Source organism: Myotis daubentonii, chromosome 8, assembly GCF_963259705.1.
Source record: "Myotis daubentonii chromosome 8, mMyoDau2.1, whole genome shotgun sequence".
NCBI classification, from domain to species: domain Eukaryota; kingdom Metazoa; phylum Chordata; class Mammalia; order Chiroptera; family Vespertilionidae; genus Myotis; species Myotis daubentonii.
Genome location: NC_081847.1, coordinates 15828811 through 15854306, shown reverse-complemented (window position 1 = coordinate 15854306; position 25496 = coordinate 15828811). Strand labels below are relative to the sequence as shown.

General features: G+C 42.8%; 1 pseudogene; it reads right to left on the bottom strand.

Moving 5' to 3' along the window:
- Window positions 1–22299: 22299 nt before the first annotated feature.
- Window positions 22300–22889, bottom strand: LOC132240089 (thiamine-triphosphatase-like; annotated as a pseudogene).
- Between the last annotated feature and the right edge of the window lie 2607 nt (window positions 22890–25496).

Below are 25496 nucleotides of genomic sequence, written 5' to 3'. Positions count from 1 at the left end.
AATACATTCTGTTGTTTATAAACGACACAGACTCCAGTATTTTGTTACCACAGGCTGAATGGACTAAGACAATCACTAAACTATGGATGATGATGTTCACCTTCAAGGCTTGTTGGTGACCCCTGGGCTAACACATGGAGTGGCAAGCCACCTGGCACGTAGTTAACTACCAGTCATTTAATAACAGCTAAGGAGGCTCTCCACTAGATACTTGGAATATGCTTGTGAGCTCAGTCTTGCTCTCACAGTCTTCATTTTAACAGGGTGATAGCTATTAAAAGGTGAAGCAATAAATTGATTCTTTTTAAAACATTTTTTAAATTGATTTGAGAGAGAGTGAGCAAGGGAGCTCGGAAGAGGTAGGGAAGGAAGGTGGGAAGAAAAGAGAGAGGAAAAGAGAAAGAGAGAGAAGCATTAATTTGGTTGCCTCCTGTATGTGCCTTGACCAGGATTGAACCCATAACCTTGGCTTATAGGAATGACACTCTAACCAACTGGGCAGCTGGGACCAGGGCAATAAATGGATTCTTGACAGCAGGATACAGTTACTGCCCTGACATCAGGGCAAGAGGGGCCCTGCCTTGGGCTCTGTGCTTTAATAGCCCGACCTTGGGCCTCCTCCAGCTGCACCCCTCCCCTCAAGTACGTGCCTTGCCTCCTCAAAGCTGTGCTCCTCTTCTAGACCTGTTCAGGGTACCAGGGTCCTGCAGTTCCATGCCCAGTGGTCTTAACCTTGCTCCTAGGGCTCTTACTAATGGTGAAAATGCAAAATGGAACAACCACTTTGGAAAATAGTTTGTTGGTCTCTTATAAAGTTAAAAATATACTTACCTATGGTGCAGCCATTCCATTCCTAGAATTTTACTAGAGAGAAATAAAAGCATATGTCCACAAAAAGTCTTGTACATGAATATTTATACAGTTTTATTCATAATAGGCCAAAAACTTGAGCAGCCTGAATGTCTTCTAACAGATAAGTGGATAAACAAATTGTGGTATCGACACCTTGAAATCCTATTTAAAAAAAAAAAAAAAAGAATGTAACTCAGCCGGTGTGGCTCAGTGGTTGAGTGGTGATCTATGAAACAGGAGGTCATGGTTCAATTTGCAGTCAGGTCACATGCCCGGGTTGAGGGCTTGATCACCATGTGGGGTGTGCATGAAGCAGCTGACAAATGATTCTTTCTCATCATTGATGTTTCTAACTCTCTCTTTCTCACCCTCTCTCTTCCTCCCTGAAATCAATAAAAAAATATTTAAGAAAAGAATGTAGTATTGATACACTCAATATTATGAATGAATATCAAAATAATTATGGAAAGTGAAAGAAGCTGTGCCCAAAAAATACAGTCTTTATGATTCCATTTAAGTGTGTAAAACTCTAGAAAATGCAAACGGAGCTGATCAGTGATTGCCTAGGAAGGAGGGCAGGAAGGATTTACAAAGGGACAATAGGTACGTTATCTTGATGGTGGTGTCAGTTTCACAGGCTTAGACATACATATGTCAAAGCTTATCATTTTGTGTACTTTAACTAAATGCGATTTATTTTTGTCAATTATAACTTAATAAAGTAGTTTTTAAAATATGAATTTATTTCTGCAAGACAAATCTGCAAGTACTGCACTATAATAGCTAGGTTGTGTCATCTTGGGCAAATCCACTCATTTTTCTAGGCTTCAAATTCACTATCCATAAAACAAAACTCTAAATTATATAATTTTTAACTAGAAGATCAGTCAAAATGAGTAATTTTTAATGTGTAAATTTGAAATAATTTCCTTATTCTAATAACTTACTTTTAATCTCCTGGGTTTGTAGAGAAAGTTCATCTATAAAAGGGTGCTTCTCTTCAATCAGGCTAAGGGGTTAGAGAATAGGTCCTCTTGAGATATGATTCATGAAAAGACCACAGCAAATGACAGGACTGTCCACAGAAGCCCCCTTCACTGCCCTTTGCCAGCTTGCTACAGAGATGCCTGTAAGCAGGATGAATCTCGAGAAAAAGGCGTATTGTATCCTCACCTCATAAATTTTACAAAATTGCTTCATGAAAAATAATTCTGGGTCCAGGAACTCCACAAGAAAAATGTCCAACCTGTCTTCAAATTTAAGAACTTTGAAAAGTCTGCATACCAGCAGGTCAAGATTCAGTTCGTCTCTCTTAGTGCTCCAGTGTATGTATTTGGCTGGATAACTGAATGCCTGCCTTTTGGCAAACCACACCACATTCATAGGTGTGAGTGCTTAACTGAGCTTTGTCAAGTTGCCATCAAACATATGGGCTCAGTTCCTCTAGTTCTCTAATAAATAACAAGTAGTTCAACTTATTAGATGAGTGTTAATATTCCACATCCGGAAATCCAAGAATTTAAAGAGCAATAAGCACTTTGCAGGAAACTAACCCCAAACCCATCAGTCTGAAATAGGCCAGGTTAAGTTAAGGAGTGTATATGACGTGTAGTCTATTTATATTGATTGTTTTCATTTAGATTCAAAAAGTCCAGGCTTCTGTTTCTATTAGTGTCTTGAATGTATAATAAACAAGTCCTTTGTCTTTGTTTGGGTCCCTTCCCAGAGCAGGTCTTGGATGGAGGTATTCAATTGGATGGAGGTAGGAAGTGATTACAGGAGGCTTGGTGGGGGTGTGAGAAGTGAGACAGGAAAGGAAGCAATGAAGAGTGCAATAATAAGTAGGTTACCATTATGGGCAAGTGGGGTTAGGTCCAATTGGGGACCCTCCGAGAGCACTTCTCAGAATGGCACTTGAGCAGACAAGCGGGGTGTGTGTCATCAATGTCCACCCCTCAGTGGTTGAGGAGTGCCCCCCGGGCTATAACAGCTAATCACTTCTGCCCTGCCCAGTTTAAGAGTCAAGAGTACTCCCTCATTTAGGTGACAGAAAGAGATGAGGGACTCCATTCTCTAGGTGCCCTTCAGAGTGCACTGAGGGGTTATGAAAAGGCACCAACAGTATCAAATTCATCCTAAAGAAGCTCTGTTTATGTTTATTGTTTTTGACTTGGCCTATATTTTTTAAATGTCAATTTCTACAAAATTACCTTGTCTTTCTTATTTTTCTCTTTGTCACATTATATCAGTGCATCACATTTAAATTAAATGCCAACCCACTCCTAAGAGATCTGTGAATGGTCATACAGCCTTAACTTTCTTCTTCAGTTCGGACCTCTACAGAGCCACAGAATCCCACCTCCTGCAATCGGAGCAAGACTCTGACAGAGACACACACCAATAAAGTGAGAGAGGATCAAAAGGGAGGGACTCACCTGTCTGGTGTGGTTCAGTGGTTGAGCGTCGACCTATGAGCTAGGAGGTCACTGGTTCAATTCCCAGTCAGGGCACATGCCCAGAATGTGGGCTCAATCCTCAATTGAGGCTGTGCAGGAGGCAGCCAATCAATTATCCTCTCTCACCATTGATGTTTCTATCTCTCTCTCTCTCTCTTTCTCTCTGAAATCAATAAAATATATTTTTTAAAAAGGCAGGAAACTCCCCCCAAAAGATTGACTTCATTCACAGAAGACTTATGAACTGGCCTTCACTGGGGAGCCCCAGGCATGCTCTGTAACTGATGGCAGTATTAGAGAGCCAGCACCTCTCTTTGATCTGGAAAGCATGAAGCCAGATTTCCACTGCTCTTCTTTCCCCCATCTTTTTGCATATTCAGACACACATGGCAATTTCTCTGGCTGTTGAGCCTGCTTTTCCCTCCTGCCCAGGCTAGAAGGACCAGGAAATAATGTCCCTTTGGGAGCAGCCCTCTGCCAACGACTGAAGGGAGTTGGGGCACAAATATCTTAGCTCTCTTACCTCTCATCCTGAATGGGGTCACACTGATCTGTGCTCTACAGTGGCTCTTGGGAATTCCCTCATGTAACTTGTTTGATAATGCGTCATGTCTTGACTATCTTCTTCCCTGCTTATCTGCCTCCCTTATTGCCAGTATATCCCGATACTTGCAAGTAAACAACTTGCATGTCAATCTTTGTCTCATCATCTGCTTCTGAGGAAACCCAAAGACAGATGAGAACTACATATTTGGTTTCCTTCTTATGTATTTACTAGAGGCCCGGTGCACGATATTCATGCATTCGGGTGGGGGGGAGGGTGGATCCCTTAGCTGGCCTGCACCCTCTCGCAGTGGGACATCCTCCAGGGGTCCTTAGCACTGCCACGGAGGCGAGAGAGGCTCCTGACACCACTGTTGCACTTGCGTGAACCCGGTTCTGGCTGAGTGGCACTCCCCCTGTGGGAGCACACTGACCACCAGGGGGCAGCTCCTGCATTGAGTGTCTGCCCCCTGGTGGTCAGTGTGCATCATAGCGACTGGTTGTTTCACTGATCGATTTGCATATTAGGGTTTTATTATATAGGATTTTAAAAATTTATATTCCTAACTTTAAACCAATTTTGAGCATGTACTCCAGCATACTTTATTCATCAGTGATATAAATTCTATTGCTTTAAGATTCTATGGATATCAAACACGCAGAAAAATAGGAATTAAAAAAAGATGAGGAAAGTACATAAAAAATTTAAAGTCTTGCAAATTGTGATGGCCCAAGGTGGACATTCAGGCCAAGGGATACTCTGTTCAGTGGGAGTAGTTCTTCAATAATGAATCCTATTGGTCTGGGATTTGTGAGGGTCATCGATTTTACCTTGCTTTTGCTCAGGGAGTTGTATCAGGGGTAAGAGGAGCATGTCAGCCTGACTTCATCTTGCTCTTTGCTGTGCCTTCATTACTAGTGTTAACTTTGATCCATGCATACTTTTCAGGAATTTTTGTTTAAGCCACCTAGCCATTTTTCATAAGGGTTAGTGTAGTTAAAACCAGATAATATAATCCATAAATCCTCTAAATTGAGCACATGTGAACTGCAGCGTCACAAGGCAGAAAACCAAGGCAGGATTGAGGGCAACACTGCCTCTGGCCTCTGGCTCCTGCCTGGGACGTGACACGTGATCACCAGCCATGCAGGCCACTAAGGGCACAGCTTCCATCTGCACCTCCAATAGGACTAAGACCTGGTTTCTTACTCATATAGAAAACCAAACGTAAATAGAAGTTCTGGTGTTTTCTTCCTGTTCCATGATTGATTGCCTCATGACCCGCCTGGGGCTGTGATGCCGGGGTTGTGGGTTGTGAAGATGGTGGGGACTGACAGAGAGGCTACAGGCCCTTTGAGGTACAGATGAGTGGAGAGACACAGATGGAGACAGGGAGGAAGTGCAGATACTTTGGAGGAACTGTAAGTGGGGAGAAAGGAAAACTTTCTAAGCTTTGAGTCCAAGGGATATTGGGATCATTTCAGTGATCAAAGTGAGAATTATTGTCAGCTAATCAGGCTCCCCCACCATCTTACCTGGCACATCAGTGAAGATTTTACACCACTTCCCTTCACCGCATCTGGTGGAGGAAAAAGTCCCCCCTTCAATGTTTGTCCTTTTAGTCGTAAAAATAAAAACCAAAGGGTGTGTGTAGACATTTGGGCTAGAAAACTAGGGATTTGTTGGTCCTTAATGTGTGGATTCTGTTTGCTGCAAGAATGATTTCACTCTGAAATTTCAGAGCATGTTGCAATTTATATCATAATATAAAATTCAGGTTGTTTCATAGTTTATTTATAGTAATACCTCTTAGTTTATAACCTGAGGGGTGATTTCTTTTTCTTTTTGAAATTGAGAAATGAGCAATGAGAGTTTACTTAGACACCGTTACAAAAATAATGGAGACATGATTTTTATTAAACTTTACGTAAAAAAAATTAAGCTTTTTTTTTTTTTGTCTCAGACCAGTAGAGGTCAAACTCACCATCTGAAGTTAGTTTGTGTTTTCTTTTTTCTTTCTTTTTCATTTTTTTTTTTTTAAAAAGATCTCATTTAAAAAAATGTGTGGGTCATCAGACTCCACTCAATAAAATTTGCTTCATTGATTCTAAAAAATGGCATATTAAGAAGCAGGAGCTGTATGATGTTATACATATCTTCTGGTTTTCTCTAGGCTAATTTTGCAAATAAAAGCCCAGCATATGGTTGGACAATCTCGAGGCGACTCTCCTGGCCGATATAACAACAGTGTTCTATAAAGTTGTCAGCCATGAGGCCTTATTACAGAAAAGATGGTTTCAGGAATCCTTTCCCCATAAATCACACTTTGTCATGGATGTTTCTGCGTTCATTAGGGGAGTAAAAGGTAGCGATAAGAGCAGGTTCATTTTTTTTTATTGGCTTCTTGAGGAACTGGGATGAAGGGTTAGCACACTGGCAAGCCAAGTTCCTATTTCTATATTTTGAGCTTGGTGTCGTCATCCTAGAAACTCATAGTAAAATCAAAGAGTTAATAATAATTTATAGACTCTGCCCTGCTTTCCTGTCAGCCCTAGTTAGTGAACTCAGGAAGGGCACTAGGGTGAGGCACAATAATTCAAGGTTGGCCTCGTAGCTATGGCCTAATTTACAAGCCACTTAAAACCTGAATACGGCGTTGTATATTCCCTTTTGTACTTTATAAGGAGGCTCTTTAGCCTTCTAAGTCATTGGGGAGACTGTCAGATACACAACATTGCAAACAGAGCCTCCCAAGGCCATGTTGAAAGCTATTAAGTGCCCAAGTGCTGGAACAAATTCATTCTTAGAACAAACAGTGGGTTAAATGTATGTATGAAGGTGTTTTCTCTCCACCAAAGATAAGACAATGGCTAGAAGATTGAGAAAGGATGCACAGGACACTTTGGATGTTGGCATTAAAAATGAATTATATTTTTAATTTTTGAAAGCCAAACATGTCCCATGTTGGTGGGCTGAGGCCACCCATTCTGCTGCTGGCAGCCACACTGATGAGCTCTTGGCCTGGTGCCTCTTGTCCTTGCCTGGCACCGGCACTTTATCTCAACTCCAGGGTAAGTGAGAGAAGAATGATGCCAGGTGCTCAAACCTTTGGATACTGATCTAAGGGCATAACTAAAAATCCCACACCTGAGCTTCAAAATTTCCCATCTGAGGAAGAATCAGTTTTTACAGCACAGGGACAGAGGCTGCTCTGTCCTTATCAGAGCTGCTCTAGGGCAAGCAGAGCGGAAACAGTTTGTCATAGGGGCTTCTGCCACTTGACCTACCTATTTCACTCTTCTAAAGAGATTCTCAGGGCTCCACAATGCAACGCTGCAGGGGCCTGCTTAAAACTGCTGCTGAATGAAACAGTGATTAACGTTGCTCAGCGGTCAGTTATAGTCATTTCTGAGCTTTGTCTCACTTAATCTTCATATAGGTCTAGCAGCGAATGACTGATACTAGCCCATCACAGGTGAGGAAATGGAGACCTAGAGAAGTTTCCAGGTACACCTACATGCCCAAGCTTGTGAAAGGCTGAGCTAGGATTTGAGCTCAGAACTGCTCTCACCTGGTAGCCAGGGCTGTCACAATGATACACAACATGTAGAGGGATTTGTGCTCAAGAGAGTTCTTTCTCCTTCACTCTACAACTTCCATGTTCTGTGTAGCATGCAGTGGTGAACAGCTTGGGTCCTGGAGTCAGATCGCATGATTTTAAACTTCAAGTGCATTCCTTTTGGATGACCTTGAGCAAGTTCCTTGTCCTCCACTCACCGTTGTTGCTGCATGTGAAAATTGGGACAACAGCACCTGTTCTTAGGGTTGTTGGGAGTTAATTATGTAAATTAAATGATGTAAAATGCTAAAAGCTGTGCCCAGGCACACAGTAAGAGCTTAATAAATAGGAACTATTTTATAACCCTATTATTAACCCTAATGTGCTCCTCCTGGGATGATGGAGAGTGGTAACATCTGGGACTTCTCTCCACTTGGGTGGATCCCAAGTGGGCACAAGAGGGGAAGCTGAAGCACACAGCACATGATGGCATCGGCATGAGTCACTTCTTCCAGTATCCCATTGGCCAGATCTAGTCACATGGCCAATCCATCATTGATGTGCCACCAACTGGCATATCAGAGGAAGGGAGTGAAGGATGGCAACCATAACTTCACCTACCACAAATGGTACTGCCTTCTTCAAACATCACAACAGCACTCTGAGAGAGGTGGTGCTGGTGAGCCGTCCTCATCTCCATTTGGGAATACTTTTCCCAATGGGAAATATGAGGGTGAAGAAAACCCCTGGTTCCTAATCGAGTAGATGCTGGGGCTGGTCCTTGCTTTCAAGATCTTTTCACTTTACCCAGATGTTATGAATCCCATCTTAGGGAGAAGCTGTATGTTAAGGCTCTTGAATCACAGCATTACGACATGGCACGCTTACTGTTATCTCATTTACTTTCTCACAGACGTGTATATAGTGGGTCCTCCTGTTACTTGGCTTGTCGTTTAGAAGACCGAGGCCTGTTGCTCCCATGCAGCAATGAGCCTCTATGACAGCCACAGCCCATGGTGGTCCCTGGTTTTTCTAGGTAAGACATGAGGGAAACATGTTTTCCCCCTTTTCCTTCACATGGGAATTTCCTTGTGTTTAAAATCATGTGATGATAGAGGTGGTTTATTTAGAAGAGCTTTGGCCTCCTTGGAAGAAAGTTCCTGCATAAATTTGGAGTGTTATGGTGAGATGGTATCCTGGAAACGTATGTGTGAATAATAAAAATGTCAGCACCTGCCGCTGAGAACCACCGAATGAAAGGAAAGGCAAATACCAGACATCAAAGACAGTTAGAAGTTTATTTAGATTCCAAGTCCCCTGGGTCAGGACCACACCTAGTACATTGTCACATCCAATAAATGTTGAAAAACAATTGTCTGGCACATGATCCACAGTTGTGACATCCTCGACCACCTCTATTATAGACGCAGAATATGGTCCAGCCACAGTGGAAATCCTCTCTGCTTATGTGCTCTGTTTCCTAAGCTTATTCGCATAAGGCTCTGCTAAGGGATCAGGGCCAGTGGATTGGTGTCCAGAGCAGAGAAGAGCCACTGTGAGGAACAGCGAGGGTCGGCTAAAGGGCTAAATTAGTTAAGACAGAAATGGATGAACTTATATCACATAAAATTTCAAGGAGGGGATTAGTCCAGGTACAATGTCACCATATCCAGTCCTTACATATCTCTTGCCTTCAGGGTAGATACGCCTGGTCCCCTGTTCAGACTCCTTGGGCTTCTGGCGAAAGCACTTGCGGCTTATTTGTTCCAGGGCTTTCTTGAGCCACAGGTGCATAGTTTGCTTGCGCGGGGTGGGGTGCAGGCTGGCATTGTGAAAGCCCCCAGGAGTGACTCACAACCAACCTCAGATGGGGAGTTGGTGTGTCAAAGATTAGGTCCCCTCGCCTCTCAGTGGGAAAATGCATAAGCATGTTCTATAGCAGTGATGGCGAACCTTTTGAGCTCGGCGTGTCGGCATTTTGAAAAACCCTAACTTAACCCTGGTGCCATGTCACATATAGAAATTTTTTGATATTTGCAACCATAGTAAAACAAAGACATACTTTTGACATTTATTTTATATATTTAAATGCCATTTAACAAAGAAAAATCAACCAAAAATGAGTTCGCGTGTCACCTCTGACACGCGTGTCGTAGGTTCGCCATCACTGTTCTATAGTCTTTCCCAGAGCTGCTGTGGGAGGACAGGACCGAGCCCCAGCTGCCCACAGAGGTGGCCTGCTCCTTTACTTTCCTCATTTATTGGCTTCCATCATCCCTTTCCTGTCTCATTGCCCTAATTCCTCTTTCTGTCCAGTGTAGTTTGGGATCCTCATCCAAAGAAAACCTCTTGTCTCCAGGTTTGCATCTATGGAAATGCCATCCGAGACAGCTTTGTGAAATCTAGCATACACTCATCTCCCACAAGTTCTATGGGAAAGTCACAAACTATGTGAAGTCATCCAATACTCTTCTGATTACCAGTGCCACGGAGGAGAGGCAGGGAGGCTAACTCCTCAAAGCAAGAGCAAAGAGGACATGACTGGTCAAGTGGGTGAGCAGGTGGGGAGGCGGGAAAGGGGCGAGCGGGAGGCCCGGAGGCCCTCAAAGCTTTAGGGAAATGGACCGTGGACACGTGGAAATAGGTACCGTGACACTTAGATTTATTTTCAGGCAAACAGTTCACCACAGACCCAGAGTCCCCCTAAACAATTCCTAAGAAAAGCTTCCAGAAGTTTTGAGAATCTGGTGACCATATTTTCTGAATCAAAAATTAAGAATCAGTCTGCCAAAGAATGTTTTGTTTATGATTTGTGAATATATCTGCACAGAAAAAGTCAGAGAGAATATTGGGAATGGATCCTGCTCCAGAAGTTCTGAGATTTGTGGTCACCACACTCAGGGGTGACCTGATTTAGTGTTTTCTCCATACACTGCACATGTCATCTTGGGGGGTAGGGAATAAGATCAAAAATAGAAATGAGAATATTCAAAAACTTAGAGATTTTTACAACAAAGCTTATTTTCAACACTGGCACTATAACTTTATTTCTTTATATTTTTCTCATAAGTGAAATTAAGTGCTTATAAACATACTAATAATGTTTATAACACAAAAAATAATGTTTATGACAAAAAACTAGTATTTTATATCTTAGGTGATGAAAATCAGATTCTCTGAATAATTGGCAGAGTGTCAGCTCTGAAAGGTTTCTTCACTAATTTAACGCCTATTTATTTATGACATAGGCAAGGCCCAGTGATATAATGATAAGTAAAACAGATAAATTCTTCACCCTCATATGATTTACAATGAGAGAGACAGCATCACAGACAACTAAAGCAAAATTACAAATGGCAAAGACACTGAGAAGGGTGCATTGAGCATTCCTGTGATATTTTTTAACAGAGGGAGATCTAGAGGGCCCCAGGGACCTATCCAAGCTGAAACAGTAACTTAATGGTAAAACTAATGCTCTAAGCAAGGCGGCTGCAACTCTGTATGGGGCCACCTCTGCCTGGGGACTGGCCGTTGCACACGCTGAGACTTTCCCAGAACAGTCATCTGAAGCCTTCTCTTTCCTCTTGTCTTTCACAGGTTTCATACCAAATAATGGTTTGAAAGCTCTCCCACTTTCTCCTGCCCCCTCCCTCATCTAATTTCACAAGACATTTTCTCATTTCTCTCCTGTATTCTATTCTCATATTTTTTTTCTCAGAAGAGCCAGTTCAGTCTAACATAGATCCATCTTGCGTGTCACTAAAAGCAGCTTTTCAAAATCTCTAAAGCACCTTATTAGTCAGGATCCTGTCTCTTGTGTGCAACTGGTAACACAAAATGGAGCTGTCCACAAAATGTTCTTTATATAGAATATCCCTTCGATTGAGATCCCAAGGTCGCTCCTCTCAGATAACTGCCTACTTGCTAAAGGAGAAATTTCCACGTTGCCACCCCCATATTGCATCCATACTCACGCTCTTCTTTTCATACTCTGATGAAATACAATCCCGATTATTTCTGTACATTGTGAAGAGGGTTGGAGATGAAGCAGGAGGCAGGCAGATGGCTCTTATAGCACAGAAATGGGATGAAAGGGTCATTTTTCTTATCGCGTTGGCATTATAGATTTTAGCATGACTCAGCGCGTGTTTACCTTCTGGGCCCTGATAATTATTGTATTCACTTTCCCAATGTAAACATGCTTCTATTCAGTGGATGGCCAGACAGTTAACTCTTTTTTTTCTGGGTCGTAAATGCACCATTGTTTTCCAAACGATGGCTCTCCATCTACAGCTCTTTCAAGAATATTGGTGTTCTAGTTGCCCCTCAGACTTGTCAGCATTTAGTATGGTCTGTCTTTTTCATTTTAGCCATTCAAGCCATTCTGGTTGATGTCTACTGCTATCACATGTGGTTTTAATTTGCATTTACCTGATGACTAATGATGTGGAGAATATTTTCATGTGCTTTTTGGCCATCTGGGCATCCTCTTTTGTGAAGTGCTGGTTCAAATCCATTGACAATTTTCCTGTTGGGTTGTCTGGCTTTTCCTTATTGATAAACATCTTTATATATTCTGGCAAGTCCTCTGTCAATTGGACATACTGTAATAACCTCTCTCATTTTGTGGCTTGCCTCCTTTTCATCCTCACAGTGATGTTTTCCAATGTAGTCTGGTTTGTACAGTTTTTCCTTTGTGCTTATTGTTTTTTTGTACTATTAAGAAGAAATATTTGCCTTTCTTAAGGTCATAACTCCAAACTCACAAGTTGTGTACTCCCTCCCTCTCCCTGTATATTATAGTTTAAGAAAAATTGTGCATAAAGTCAGGCTGACATAATTTCAAATTCCTCATAATAACCTCATAAGGTGGCTATTATTGCTATTTTACAGCTGAGGAAACTGAGGTTGAGAGAGATTAGGTAGAATGTCCACAGTCTCATAGCTAGTGGGTGAGAGATGCGAATGAATTCAGTCTGACTGCAGAGTTCAAGTTTCTGGACTTCACCTTCACCTGGACCTCATGAAGTCTGTTTGCACTTTTGTTTTTCTCGTCAGCAAAATGAAATTAATTGGATCCACTACACAAGGCTATTATAAAGACTAAGGGGCTTATTAAAATTATCTAGCATAGTTTCTAGGACACAGTAGGCACACATAAACATTTTTCCTTTCTGTTACGATTAATACTCCCTAGATAAAATAAAAATTGCAAGAGGTCCAAGGCTGATGCCTCATTTTTCTTTTTGTGTGGAGAGAAGTGCAATTGCATTTCTGCAATGGCTGGACTGACTTTTACTGCTGAGAAACCCCACACACATCCAAAAGTAGTCAAGTGTTGGTACATTATCTCTTTACAGCGCGCACAATAAAGGCTTCCAGATGCATATCATATATCTGTGCATCAGGATCAGATGGTGGCTGGGGCAGATATGAAGATGAACAGGGTGAGAGATGTGAAAGCTCACAGTGGGATTACCGCCACATTCACCCTTCTGTATTATCCTTGCTACAACAACCCAACTACATCACAGGGAATTAACCAGCAGATCACAAACCTGAAGGTTTTGAAAAGGCAGAATGGTCTGAAGTAGTTCAAAAGTGCAGAGCAAAATGCTAAGAGACTTTTAGTTACAACTGGAAAGTTGTTTTTCTTTCCTTTAGAAATGTAATACTCAGGAAAAACTGCTAATTTTGAGTTTAGTGCATCCAACACAATTTCTTTTATAACTTTTTATCAACATAAAATAAACAGGATGGTTGCAGCATAGTAGAATTCTTTGATATAATAACCCTAATTCTTCCAAGGAGAAGAAAAGTGGTGGTGAGGGAAGAAAGAGGGAAAGGGAGTAGGAAAAGGACAAGAAGGAGGGAACAGGAAAATGCCAGGAGTTTGAAGTCAGACAACAAGGAATCGAATTGTTATTTCCATCACTTTTGAGAGCTGATTGCTCTTAGTAAGATATTCACATTTTCTAAGCTCTGACTTCTCCATCTGTAAAATGGGTATAGCAATGCTTGCTCACTGGGGGGTCCTGGTGATGATTCAATTAAGGAAAGACACAGAGAGGACTCAACACATTTGTACTGGGCAGTCAATAAAAGTTCTTCCCTAATTTTTACCTTTTTTTTTTCTTTGTTCATGACAGTAGCTCTTGGCAAACAAATTCACTGGCTGGGGCCAGCAGGCACAGAGTTTAATATGCATAAATGTGTCCTACAAATGCACATCGGCAGTCTTTGATTTATTGGGAGAACTTGGAGTGAGAGACTGCTCTGTAATTTTCGGGTTGGGTGGTCTTTGAGAAGTCACTCCATTGCCCTGGGGGAGATATCTAACCTGCCAGGTGAAGACGTTCCTCCCCAGTCTTCACACGCAGTTACAGGAGTAAAATGTGAGCAAACACACAAGTGCTTTGCACAGCAGAGGTGAGTGTGAGATATCAGGGCTTTGTTTTTCCTTCTGAAAGAGCATTTATTACGTGTTCTTATGGATTGAATGGCTCTTTACAATAGCATAGGGACTGGTGTGTTATTCTCACAACAAAAACAACAAAATTTGGGGAGGGGGTGAACTATTTTCTTGCACATTTGGCAAATCATCACGGGCTTATAATTGATATGTCTCCCAACAGTTGCACTCAGCTGAGAGTATGTGGTATGTGCATATAAAAACAGCCAAGGGAAAAGAACGATTGAAATGAAAAAACAAAACACCCCCTTTAAAAATTGAGTTACATTTCTTAAAACATTCCCGAAAACAGAATGGAAAAAAGCAGTTAACTCACTATTCCATTTTGTCTCTTCAGCATTGCAGATTTACGCTGGAAACATGAACACAATAAAAACAACAACAACATCAGAAATTAAAAAGAAAACAAAACTACCCAATAACAGACCGATCACCCTTTTTGAGCGCCAACATACGATGGGATTCCAGACCTACTTAGACGGTGGGCAGTTTGATAAAATGCATTGAATTTCAACCATAAAGATGACTTTATTAACTAGTCAGAAAACGTCTGTTTGTGTTTACAGCCCCATCCAGACACCTACAAGAAGTTATCCTAGTCAGGTGCTGCTGACATGGAGATCATGCTGCCCAAACTCCTCTTCAGAGAAGGACTTGCTTCCAGCTGCGGAGGTGTGGGCATTGGGGGTCTCCAGCTTCTTCAGTGCTGGCCTCAGCTGCAGAGAGCAGCCTTGCCTGAGCTCACCCCCTTCTCAGGGAAGTCTGCATCTAGTGACTATGCAAAAAAAAAAAAAAAAGAATAAAAAGTCTGGCAATTTCTCCCCGATGCGTGAAGACTGGATGTCCTTGTCCAGGTGGTCAAGCTTTATCATACCTGTACCACAATTTGACTTTCCCTCTGCCCAATCCTTTCTATGCCTTTCTATTCTTTTCTTTCCCAGGTTTGGTTCCCTAATAACATCTTTCATCTAAAACTCTGTCTTAGTATCTGCTTTTAGAAACCCAACCAGCCTCATATGCTATTCTAGATAGGAGGAGGAATTCCAGCTCTTACTGAACCTTGACACCCACATAGGAATCCTAACTTAGGTGGCGATGATGAAAGCCAGTAGTTAGGTTTATGGGTTTCCACAAGGGAGTGTTCATCCTCATCACTCATCAGCGTCACTGCTAGGAATGGTGACAAATGTTCCACAGAAGGGATAGGCAATCCTGATAGACAAGAAAGGAAGATGAAACCAACATCCATTAGAGGGCCAGAGCTTCACACATGTATGGGTCTGGTTAAAACAAGCATAACGCTAAATGAAACCCTAATCCATCTACCCCCATACTTATGTTTAGCTCTCCAACATCCCACTGGGGCCACCTTCTTTTTTTTTTTTTAATATGTTTTATTGATTTTCTACAGAGAGGAAGGGAGAGGGATAGAGAGACAGAAACATCGATGAGAGAGAAACATCGATCAGCTGCCTCCTGCACACTCCCCACTGGGTATGTGCCCGCAACCAAGGTACATGCCCTTGACCGGAATTGAACCTGGGACCCTTGAGTCTGCAGGCCGACGCTCTATCCACTGAGCCAAACTGGCCAGGGCGAGCCACCTTCTTATATTGAGAATGAATATTCAATTGCACATGCATCAGGCATTTTTCACAGATCAACATTGAACAGGCTGCCCAATATTCAGCCGTTCACATCTTTCCTGCGGTACTGCGACTTAGCTTGGTTCTATTTCTGGGGATGCAGATGAATGCAGTGTTCTCAAACCCATGGCATTTAAAGCATTATCATTTTTATTAAAAATAAAAGTTAATAAAATAAGATTTACAATATAAACTAATGGAGAATTAGGGCAGACACAATTCATCGTCCAACATCAGGCCTTTTTCTCCTTCATTTTGCTAATGTAACGCCTAGACGAGAGGGGGTGAATTGTGATTTCCGCTAAACCTACATTGTTCAATAAATTGCCACATGGGATCATTGAAATTTAAAGGAATGAAAGGTAGGCAACATTAAAAATTTAGTTCTTTAGTCACGCTTAATGGATACATGTCCTTAGCAGTTACAGTATTGGAGCATGCGGATATGTAATTGTTCCTTCATAATAAAACATTTTATCACAAGGCTGGTCTAAGCCAATCATGGTACCTTCTTCTACATTGTCAGTAGAATTTTTCCTAGGATGACCACAGAACATCTGATTCTGGCTACTGGCATCTAAGAGAACATGTTTTGGAAGATTCTGAGAAATACTGCTTTCCTTAAAGAGATCGACTTGTGGGAAGAGTAAGTGCTTTGTTTCTTCTTCCTTCCCCTCCTGCTTAAGAAGGTGACACAGGAGGTGGGGCTGTGGTGCACAGGTGTGGATCCTGATGGCATCACTTAGCGCTGAAGAACCTGCCTGCATATACACTTCTCGCTAAATCAAGATTTTATGTCCATAGGATTTAAGCCTCAGATCTTCGGGTTTTCTCTTACTTGTAGTTTAACACATTCCTAGCTTAAGTAAGAAGTTTGGAAAAAGAAAAGCAGAAGAGAAAAAAAATGTATTCATAGTCCTCCTGCTCCTCTCCCTGGTCACAAGTGATGATATTTTTACCTATGCATATGTTTTACATGGACATGATCATATGGTGTATGTACAATCATCTTTCTTATTTTTAAATCTTTTCTTCTTAACATTAAAGAAGTTGTGTTCATTGAAGAAAAACTAAAGAATATAGACAAGCGTAAAGAAGAATATTAAAGCACCCAGCTACTCACCATGACAGAAAACCAACATTAACATATTAAGATTTATCCTTAAAATTTGCATACATCTGGTGCACTTTATACTCTGACTTTTTAAGAATTATTATCACAGGGATTTTTACTTATCCTAGACTGAGGAAGATGATAGATAACACTACCATACTGGGGTTTACTTGCCTTATTTTCTATTAATAAAACCAATTAAGTATGGGTTTTAGAGACACAAAAAATCGTGACTCAGTTCTTTTATAATGAATATGAACACTAGATTCTTTATGAAACTCTGTAAAACCACAATTAAATATATAGTCTAGACTAAGAACAATTTTAGGAATCATATAAATATTTTTGACAGTTACTACTGTGATAGGCAGACAGACATGAGCAGAGCAAGGACAATGGGCCGGGCACAGAAGGTCACCAGGGGAGAAACCCCCAGTGCCTAGCAACAGGCAAAACTGGGAAAGCAAGGACCTTGCCCTTAAGGTGACATTTCCTTCCTTAGCATATCACTAGTCATGTGGTTTTGGAGCCCTTAGAGGCGGTACAAGGGGTGGAGAAGAGCCTCATATGACTCTCACGCAAGCCTGGCATGACTACTTCCTTTAGTATTGGGCCCTTAAGACAGTGAGGTTCTGACCCGCATCAGATAATCTTAGGAACAAAGCCTCGGGTCTGTTGACCATGGAGACAGAGCTTTGGTCAAACTAAAGATGACACTTAGGCCTCAGTTATGTTTTAGCTCCAGGCCCAGAAAAGCAGCAAAACCAGGAGTGAGGCCATGACTGACATCAGGGCCAGCTTCGATGACCAGGTACCGACCAATCAGTAGAAAGGACACACCTGAAAAGCTAACAAATATTCCATTGAGATCCTCCTCTTGGGCCTCCCTTCCGACCCCTGCCTTTAGAGAGGTGATATAACCCCTTAAGACAAAGGACTCAGCATGTTCTCCTTGGCGCACGCCTGTGCCCCTCCTTTTCTCTGGCTAACCCTCGCACCTGTCCCCAAGGCCCCCTTTTCTCTGACTCTCCAGTGAGCTGACAGCAGCCCCACCTTGGCTCACTGCTTTCCCACAATGTTTCTAGGGAGACAAAGCAGCGCTGCATAGGCTGTCCTATAGCTTCTTCTATCCTAAGCCCTTCCTTTGTGTCACTGTCCCCAGCTTTAATAAACACATTCTCACAGCCACCTGGACTCATACTGCGAAATCTTTCCTGCATGAAGTCAATAACCCACACACTGCAGGCCGGCCTGAGGCAGACCCGCTCTGGGCCATCCCTTTCCAGTGATACTGCAATCCTAAAAAAGTATGACTTTTCCTTCTCTAGATGCTTTATGATTTAGCTTTTCTCTAAGGTTCTTTTCTTATTGTGGCTTCTATCCTTTATTAAAAACATCAAAACCAGCCAACTCCACAAAAGTTACATGGACATACTCTCCCCATTTAGATTTTTCTTTTTTAAAAAAACAGCAGGCACTGAAAAAGCCCCTGTTTTGTTCATCACTGCATCCCCAGTGCCTTCCTAGCACAGGGCCTGCCAGACAACGGGCACTTATCAGGAGCTTACCTAGCAGTGGGGGCACTGGCGACAAGCAGGCGAAGCATCATTTCAGTGGGCTAATTACCTTAGTCAAGGAAAGGCCTTTGAGGAGAATTCTATTATTATTTTTAAACATTAGAGGAAAGAAGTAAAAACAAAAACTAAAAAACAAAATAATATTTGTGTGATTTGCAAAAATTTCCAAAATGCTATGTATGCGGTGAGGAGTAGAGATGAGTAACACACGTTTCCATAAAATTCTTAATCAATCTGTCTTTCAGTGTGAAAAAGAAATAATTTTCTTTCTACTATTTGCTAATAATTTTTCTTTACCACTGCCTCGATTAGTGGCCAGAAGTCAGCTGTACTTTGTTTTTCTAGCAATAAGTCCTTGTTTTGTGCTATGACTCACGTGACTAATAGCTCCTGGCTTCATATGCAGCCTCGGTGTTGGCTCTGCCTGCGTGTGATGGGGAGGGGAACGGCTGCCCCCCCACATTCTTCGTTCTCACCTCCAGGGCTCCACTTAACTGAGTCACCCTGAGGGGCCCCCGGAGGGTAAGGTTCTGACAGAAGAGTCTTGCCAGCAGAATCCTAGAGGGACCGCTGTGGGAGCCTATGCCATCTGAAAAACAATAGCTCAATTTAAGAAACAAAAACGATGCCATTTTTAGCTTTTGCAAAGAAAAAATGTTTCAAATGCTTAAAAGAGCTCTAAGGGCTCCCAAGTCCAGGGGAGTTTTGCATAAAGACATATACCTCCATACTGAGACTTTGATGCTGTGCTACCCCCTGCCGCGGCCCTCTGATCTGGGACCGGGTTTTGCTGTGGTTGACAACAGACCATTGAGTCTTATCCACAGATCCCTGAGGATGGGGAGCCTCACATTACAACTCTGATGGAGCGTCTTAGATGGAGTTCCTGGGAAACAGACTGTGAAATGCCGAATTGTGTATGGAAGGATTTGGGGGGAATGCTCTCAGGAGATAAGCCTGTAAGGAAATACGGAAGGCAGAATGAGGCAGAAGGAGAAACTGATCCACAATTAGGGTGCAACTGAGCCGTCAGTCAGTGTCTGGGGGCAGACCTGAGTCCATAATTTGTGAGGCCAAGCGCAAAATGAAAGTGAGCCTCTTGTTCAAAAACAGAAAAAGGCGCTGAAACCGGTATGGCTCAGTGGATAGAGCGTAAGCCTGCGGACTGAAGGGTCCCGGGTTTGATTCCGGTAGGGGGCATGTGCCTTGGTTGCGGGCGCATCCCCAGTGGGAGGTGTGCGGGGGGCAGCTTATCGGTGTTTCTCTCTCATCGATGTTTCTAATTCTCTATCTCTCTCCCTCTCTGTAAAAAATCAATAAAATATATTTAAAACAAACAAACAAACAAAAAACAGAAAAAGGCTCCATCAACAACAGTAAAGTGCACTTTCCTTTTTCCTGTGCTCTCTCAAATCTTCATGGTGATTTTTATTTTTTATTTAAGTCAAAAAAATTTAAAATTATTAGCATGAATTTTACCATTCATCTTTATATTATGCACTGCCATTTTAAAAATGCAAATGTAGGAGCATTTAACTCATATAGAGAATCATTAAAATGCACATTTTGTATTTCACAGCTCATGCATGCATAGGTATTTTGTTCTTACCTAACAGAGGAAATGCTGCACAAAATTAACTTTCAAAATTTTTATTTTATTTCACTTTTTTTTTTTAAAACAACAAACTAATTTATTGTGTCATCTTTTATTTTTCTGGTCTTTGATCAAATGTTAAGTTCTTTTTTGTAAAATTTGTCTTTATTGTTGAAGTATTACAGGTGTCCCCTTTTACCTGCATTGACCCCCCCCCCCCCCATCCTGGACACCCCCCCAGGCCTTCACCAAACTATTGTCTCTGTCTATAGGTTATGCATATAAATTCTTTGGTTAATGTCTCTCCACTCACGGCCCCACCCCTGCCTTCCATCTGAGATTTGTTAGTCTGTTCCGTGCTTCTATGTCTCTGGGTCTATTTTATTCATCAGTTTATTTTCTTCATCAAATTCTACCTCTTGACACATGCATGTTCTGCTAATGCTGTCTACCTTTGGCTTATGCTGAGTAAGGTATAAAGGGAAGGAAAAGCAGATTTTGAAACACGGTTGGCTATATCAGGGAAGTAATGTCAATAAGAAAAGGAAACAGGAATTTTTGGGGGTGAAAAAGACAGGTTTTAGGACATTTTAGAAATTAAGGGGACCATGGAGAAAACTCAGGGCTGCAGGGCAGCAGAAGGTATATTTCCATAGAATAGGGGAGCTGAATAGCTGCAACAGGTACATTTCCATAGAATAAGGGAGCTGGGAACAGCAAAAGGTCTATATTTACAAAATAAAGAGAAGGAAGCCCTTCATCCAGAATGTGAAGAAGAAAGCCCAAAGGGAATAGGAAAACAATAAGGAAGGAGTGAGGGGGGAGGGGGAGAACCTCACATGTTTCATGTGAGGTTCGACCTTTGAGCCCAGGAATTACTATAGTAACCAGTCTAAGGGAATAGTGACCAATCAGAGGGGATATCAAGGCACCAGGACCTGCAGCTTTTATAAGCTATAGGGAAAAGGAACTCTGTGGGACCCTTTCCCCCACCCTATGTGGGAGTCTGTGCTGTGAGATTCTTTCCCCTTCCCCATGTGGGACTCTGTACTTTTCTTTAATAAATTTCCACCTTTGCTATACCACCTTCTGTCCGTGAATTCATTCTTCGACTCTGGCAGACAAAGAATCTGGGTTCTAGTCCAAAAATTCTGCATCAAAAACATAATAAGATTCATGTTTTTTATAATGCCACTAGAAGCCCAGTGCACGAAATTTGTGCACTCGGGTTGGGGGGAGTTCCTCAGCCCAGCCTGCACCTTCCACAGTCTGGGAACCCTCAGGGGATGTCTGACTGATGGCTTAGGCCTGCTCCTCGCTCAGTCCTGAGTGGCTAGACCCCAGTAGCAAGCTAACCTACTGGTTGGAGCACACTCTCTTACTCAACTGTAGATGTGAAATGTTTCATTTGCTTTGAGTCTTGCTGAATACCTACTCATGGTGGGTCCACTGGACTTCTGTGCTCATGGGGTATTGAGAACAGTATATGCAAAAGGGGTGGTAAAAAAAGAACACCCATGTTTTACATAGTATCTCCTTTGCTCACGTGCATGCTCAATTGTCCCAATGGATTTCACTTACAAAACACAAATTCAAAGATACTATTATTTAGAATTTCAAGATGCTGACAGCAGAGTATTATACCAACTGAGAGGTCCTTCTGCCTAGGTTGCAAGCCCATGAAGTTGGCCCTGCTTGTGGAACTTTGGAGCTCAGATGGCCCTTCAGGGAAGGGCTGCATTTTTTAAAAGTCAAATTTGTATATATTTGAGGCAGAAACATATATGGATAACAACAAAGGAAAAGTCTTAACAGAAAGTATGTCTCTTTCCTTGGCCTTAGGAACTTGTTTCAACAAAGGAGGGTTTTCTTTCTACTATTCTCTAGACTGGGAACAAATCTGACCCCGCAGAAGGCACTCTACCATCTGGGCTGAGCAGGACACAGTGACAAAATCAAACCAGAATTTCTAGATTTCCGACAGGGATTCCTACCCATTTCCTCAACCTGCTGCCATTCCCCACACCCCAAGGCAGGGAAACCCTGCTGCCTTCCCTGGTCTCTACCTCAGCTGTAAGGTGGTTTAGGAGCCACTTGCAAAATCAGTGGCATTGACCACCCAGTGCCCCAGGGGGGTGGCAAGGGATTTTCTGTGTTTAACTATTGCTTATGGCTAAGCAGAAATCCTATAAACATGAGCAGAAATCAATGGAGGCTGCTTAGCAGCCAGGGGAGAGGCACAGCCCACACACTACATCTGTCTGATGAGGGAGCGGAGGCCGCCTGGGAGGGATGGAGGAAGGGTAGCTGAGGGTAGGGAGAGTCACTGTGGAAAGAAAAGCCAGGGGTCAGGCACAGTGAGCAAAGGCATGAACCTCATTAGGCTCAGAGTTCTCTTCTAGGTTGTTGCGGAAGTGACACTGTCGCCCAGGCTGCTGTCAGCATCTTTAGCTCCCTGTGGTACGTTTAGTAGGAGCTGATAGTCCTAAAGCCAGAAGCGCTGTAGGTACAGGGTGCGTTTGGCAGGTGCTGTCTCCTGTGCCAGCTCACCACGCACGCTGCTGAGCTTGTCCGTCTTTTCTAGGGCAGCTGAGACTCAGTGTCCTCTGCACCTGGGCCTCTATGTCGCCCACAGAGTAGCCAAAGTCAGCGGTCTCCAGGCCCACCCTGAGCAGAGGCTGCTCTTTGTCAGTTCAGGGTGGCCCCCGTTTCCAGGCTCTACAACTAGTCACAAACTAGCAATTTCCTGCAGCCCCAGTGGCTCAGCACAGCAGCTACATCCTCAGCCCCCAGCACCTCCTAGAGCTGGGCCACAGTTGATGGCTCAGCTGTGAGTTCCATATATTCAGTGTGGGGTTGAAACACCTGCTGTTCCAGCACATTTGAGCTCCCATCCACTATTTTTTTTTGCTGTCGCAGGCAGTGATCAGTCCACATGAGGCTCAGCTCAGGGATGACATAGTAGCTGTCTCTGAAGGTGCCCCAGCGCCCCAGGATGGCCCCAACTCCTGCAACCTCTTCTGCTTCAGGCCCAGAAACCAACTTTCACTCCATCTCAATCAAGCCCTGGGCCATACTACCTTAAAGCTCGAAGATCTCCCTCTCATGGGACCTGGAATGGGGGTCAGAGCCTCAGGCCACGCCCGCGAGGAATGCCAGGAACATTCCCTAGCCCTGGACCTTGGCCCGGCTCTGCGCTCAGGGCCAGCACCAGCGGGAATGGTCACATTAGGCCCAATGTTGTGATGCCCCTGCCACGCAGGCCAGAGCGGCCAGCTAAGCTTTAAGGGCTGGGACCTCCTCAGTGGGCTGGGAGCCAGGCCATCCCCCTCTGCTGTCCTCCTCACACCCAACCTTTCCCTGCTCAAGCGCTGTGTTTCCAATCTCCATATCAACCAGTCATTGCCTGGGCCAGCCCCCGTGGGAAGGTAATTAGGAGGGATCTACTTTTCCCTCCTAGATCACTCTATTCTGGAGCTGTCTACCTCTTGGAGAAAGAAAGGAAAGGCTGGGCAAGTTGTTTTTTTTTAAATTTTTATCCACCAACTCTTGTTGTTAATAGAGGGCTGCTCCGAAGGGGTGTTAATTCCTTGCTCACACAAACTGCCCAGTGAAGGGCTGAGCATGCTCCTGCAGCCAGACGAAGTCCCCAGTGGAGAATTTCGGGGCTGCCAGTGAGGTGGGTTGGCATGCATAGGAACGCGGTGCCATGAGAGCCTGGATGGAGCTCTGACAACCGGCAAATGCTACAAACCACTTATGCGTGTGAAGTGGAACCTGCCCCTCAGCAGACACTCAGTAAATGGTAGCAAGCCTTACCTTGCATTTGGTACTTGTTGATGTTTTCGCACACACACAAACACAGTTTCTTTCATAATCTGTATTTAAGCTTCTTTTAAGTACTTGTTTTTAAAATTCTTTTCAAAGGCCAGCATTGTTCCTTTCCATAGGAGGTACTCAATGAAAGGACTACCTTAGTTTTCATTATTTTTGTTCTTGTTATTTTTTTAAACTGATTTTTTACACCTTATTGAGATATTTCCCCATTTTTTCATACTTGACTATCACTCAAGAAATTAACTGCTTATCTTCATAGCACTCTGTTTAGAAAAGATAAATGAGAATAAATAAGCTTAGAAAAAAAAGTGAGCCCTGACCGGTTTGGCTCAGTGGATAGAGTGTCAGCCTGTGGACTGAAGGGTCCGAGGTTCGATTCCAGTCAAGGGCATGTACCTTGGTTGTGAGCATATCCCCAGTGGGGGGTGTGCAGGAGGCAGCTGATCAATGTTTCTCTCTCATCGATGTTTCTAACTCTCTATCCCTCTCCCTTCCTCTCTGTAAAAAAAAAAAAATCAATAAAATATGTTTTTTAAAAAAGAAAAAAAGTAATATTAGCTCCTCATTTCAAGAAGCAGGACAAGTCTATCTTATTGTTTGCTGGCAAACTTTAGTGTTAATGCTATTTTTAAGGGGACATTTCAAGGGATTTAGCAGTAAAGATGAGTTGTGTCCATCACACTTAGCATCCAGTTTATAGCAATGACCTAGAAATAACTCAGAGGGGAGTTCACACCCCAAGTCACACAGCGTGTTCATCTCTCTCACTTGGCCTCCACCTCCTGTTTAAGAACTGACAGATCAGTGTAAATGCCTTCAGAAATTTCATCGTTTTGGCTGCATTTATTTTTCTAAAATTCTTTTTACATAAAATCAGGATAACTTATTCTACTTTTAGGCCTTGGTTGGCCGCCCAACTATATCCTTCAAAATTAGACCCATTTCTTAAATATGTCTGGAGCAGTGTCAAGAAGGCATCTATCCGAAGCCAAGGCCAGTGTGTTTTTCAAGCTTTACACAGAAAACATCTCTAAGGATTTCAGCTATGTTGAGGCAATATTTCTGTGGAGGAAACTTGTATCCAGCCTGACATTTTCCATCCTAGGTTTTCTACCTGCTGTGATGTCGAACGGCCAAGATATGAAATCTCTAACGTTGGGGTTATAACACAACTTTACTGGCCTCCAAGGGCCTGTTTCTCACAGCCATTGTTCCTGATGCCAGATGACCTAGGAAGATCATGGAAACCTGGCACCACACTGCTTTTTTGGCTAACACCACCGAAGAAAATTAATTGTTATTGTTTTTGGAAACTCTCATCCAGCGCACAAAATAGTAATATCAGCAATTATGTGTTTTATTTTTCTTTTTTGGGAAAGGTTGGAGAGTAGAGGGATGATGAACGCTATGATTTTATTGTAGCTGCCTCAAATGGCCAGTTTTAGGACAACAAAAGGGTGTTACATTCCTATGTCTGAGAATCTTATAAAGTTGTAAAGCGAGAGGGCTCCTCTAATTTGCCTGAGTTGATGAGATGCAATGAACTTGTGCTTCTTGTCTGATTCAGCACAGCTTGAATTTCTGGTAACTCCTTGCCTCATGATTGGTTTTCCCATTATCCTGCTGAGAGCACAGCATTAAGTCAACCCAAACCCTACCTTTCTGCCAAGCCACTATTCTTGGAATTGCGATGTACCCCCAGTCTCCCACGCCATAGTACACACACCCTTCACTGTGGCCAGCCACCAACTTGAAACTCTTTCTTGCCTGAAAATTCTAGCACTAATCCTTAAGAAGCCCCTTTTGATTCTCCTCCTTTCTTCATGGGGAGTCTAACACCTGCCC